Source organism: Sinocyclocheilus grahami, unplaced genomic scaffold (genome assembly GCF_001515645.1).
Source record: "Sinocyclocheilus grahami isolate Dianchi unplaced genomic scaffold, SAMN03320097.WGS_v1.1 scaffold623.1, whole genome shotgun sequence".
In the NCBI taxonomy this organism is placed as follows: Eukaryota; Metazoa; Chordata; class Actinopteri; order Cypriniformes; family Cyprinidae; genus Sinocyclocheilus; species Sinocyclocheilus grahami.
In genome coordinates this window covers 449,884-453,370 of record NW_015505802.1, presented here as the reverse complement: position 1 = coordinate 453,370, position 3,487 = coordinate 449,884, and positions in this window count along the sequence as shown.

The following is a 3,487-nucleotide window of genomic DNA, read 5'->3' as shown; positions in this document are numbered from 1 at the left end:
GATCCAAACAAAGATGCTGCATACATGCAACATGAGCAGTTTTTAATCTAAATTAGATTGTATAATTTTGAAGCAAAAACAGAATGGTCTGACTTAATATCTGCATGAAAAATATCTCCATGAAACAGCAGAGCTGAATGAGACGCAGATTCACTCTCTGCCAGCAGGTGGCGCTTAAAGCGTTTCCTTGGTTTCCGCTGTAAACAAAGTAGGGTTGCACTTATGAACTTTAATATGCATTATACAGAGGCAACATGAAAAGATAAAATACCATCTAAACTTTTCTAAAGACAGTAAGTTCCCCTCAGACATACATTCATATAAACTCCTGCACCTAAATGAATTGCGATTTGTTTTAGCATCTCAACCGGTTTGAATTGTCACATATCTGAATCGATTTTCAATCGGCTCGCGGTTAATTGTTACATCCCTAATAAAATCCCTTCCTTGATTTGCGTTGTTCACTCACTTGTAGGGGTGAAACGGATCATAGTTTATCATTTACACGTGTTTCTAAGTCTTACCAATTTAAACATTCAAGAGTTTTAAACCATTCATGCGCATGAAGAATTCAGCTCAGTGCTCGTGTACACACGCTCAAAGTGCGCAGATACAGAACGGCATTTCAGGCAAAGCACGAACACAGAATTGATTCCTCTTTCGCTTGAACGGACACATACACGCAAAATTATCTCAAAATAACCATCTCTGCAAGTATTTTCATGTCTTAAATGAACGTAAACAGTGGAGAAAGAAATCGCACGTGCATAGTGCATTCGGCCTTAAAAGGGCAGCAGCCTATAAATACCTGCTGTGTAAGCGCCACCTGCTGTCAGAGATAGTGTTGTCACGGTACTAAAATTTCAGTATTCGGTACCAATAGGGCCTTTCGCACCACTTTAGTTCCAGAACTAAATGTACAGTACTAAAGTACTAGGACAATTTTGCGCGAACTATTTCCCAGTACCATTTAAAGGGTTGCATTCGCACCGACAGTACTAGAAACCAGTCGACAGCGTAGTATTAAAAACACTTTACAATAAGATTCAATTTGTTAGATAACATGACCTAACAATAAACAATAGTTATATGGCAATTATTCTTTTAGTAGGGTTAATTTCAAAATGTACTAATACATAAATCACAATCTGTTAAAATTATTTAAAGGGTTAGTTCACCCAAAAATGAAAATTAGCTTGTGTTTTACTCACCCTCTAAGCAGTATATTTAAATATGAATTCTGCTTGTCTCTGTGTTAATGAATGGCGCAGATGCACGGTTTTGTGTAGAAATCGTACTGAAACGCTCGTGACGCTTCCGGAGATATTAACCTCTGCCGTCTCACTAATGAGGACATAAATACATGAATAACATCTCCAGAACTGCTCTGAGAGTCACTTCATGAGCATTTGATCGTTTCATTTGAATAAAACTATCCTCATATCATACACAAACAGAAATGTAATGGTATTCACGGCAACCCGTCAAAATAAAAGTTCGGTTTAACTTGAGGGCATTGGCAGAAATATATTACTATTGTTGAGTAGAATGTACGTAACAGACTGCTACTACTACTACTAAAATTATTAAAACCTTATTTTTAAGGAATAGGCATTCAATATTTCTTCAATGTTTTAATTGTAATATTAAATGACCTTTATTTTCCAAAAAATTAAATGTTTAATTTTCATTACTTAAAAGATAGATTAAATGAATGTTTTATGCCTTAAAACAAAATGTAAATACACAACACAGAATTTCTGAGCAAAAAAATCATAAGGCTATTGTAAGAATAAATGAAACTTGTTTCATGCTTTCAAATTAGACATGCTAAAACAGAATTTGGTAACAATAAAACATAAGGTTGGACAAATAAAACCTTTCATAGGGCCCTAAATGTAATTTGTTAAACTTTTAATAAATTGATGTTAAATTGTTTAAGTTTAATGATTTTAATTAGACATGCTTTTTGATTAATAAAATGTAATTTAATCATTAAAAAGGAGTCCAGAAAAGAAAAAAAAAACACGGAATCTACCCCACGGAATCTATAATAATATATTATTGAAAAATAATATCAATCTCCACAACAGAAGTACAATGCGAAAAAGAGCAAATGTTCACAGTTAACAGACCAAACTGTGAAAAAGTTATATGCAATTTCAGTCAAAAGCAACAACAGTTGGGAACACACTGAACAAACAGGATTATAGCACACCTGTACATACAATTTATTCTTTTTTTGTGGTTTATATTTATGCATGTGTATTTTATTCACATCTCACTTTTATTATCTGTGTGTTGTTGTTGTCTCCGTGTACTGGAAGCTTGTGACACTATAACAAATTCCTTGTATGTGCAAACATACTTGGCAATAAAGCTCTTTCTGATTTCTGATTCTGATTTCTGAACAGAAACGGTTTGGGAAAGACAAGGAAAATCCCAGGCGAGGTCTGATACAAATCACACAACCTCTTGAACCTAAAAACTGATAAGATTGGTTTCAAGGGATGCAGTTTACTTTCTTAAATACCTTTATCTAGTTAACAACTTACAAGAATATCTTGCCCACTGAACATAAGAAACCTGACTCATATGAGCTTACTTGCATCCATTTCATGAGGTTATTATCTAAAGTATAAAAAACATAATAATGATTCCCTCCGCGGAAAAGAATAAGGAAGCCTCACTCAGACATCATTTCACAGTAAAACCAGCAAAGAGAACTGAAAACTGCTTTGCTAAACACTGGTGTCTGAAAAAAAAAACAATGCCAATTTACGTCTATTCAGCAAAACCAGTTGATCCGTCCTAGTCATCTAGGGACACTAAACTCAACTCTGAGATAGAATCAAGTTATTAAACAATGTAGCAATAATAATCAGCTCGCATTTGATTCCTCATCAGATACAGGGAACATTAGAGTGTAATACAACAGGATGCACAACTACTAAACCTTGTGAGAGAGGGCTGTTTTGATTGATAATGTGGATAAACTAACTTACACCCTAACACGCTGACTGCACGGTTTAACTTAGATTAATGACGGCAATAATGCTAATTTTAACCACACACTTTCGATTTAGACTAGTAATGCACACATTTATTTCTAGGTGAGACAGAAGTTGCATAGATGTTTATAAAGTGTTATAACGACAGTAAGCGCTTCTGAGATTCAGTCCATGAGATTTGTGCTAACATGCTAAGACTACTGGAGCCAGATAAAACTACTCAATATCACTTTATATTTATTTGAGGAGCAAAACACTACTGGCACATTTATGGACTACAAGTGAATAATAAAACGACCCACATCACACAACACATCTCGTTTAACATCTCTTGGTGAATTGTGTCACACATGACGGGCTAGAGTGAGCGGCGGCGGGCGGGCTTGCGGCAGCCATATGTGATCTAAAAATGGCCTAGTGACACCCATGCTCTTAATTTTTATAAAAAATATCTCTTTGGATTTGAGACTTTAGTC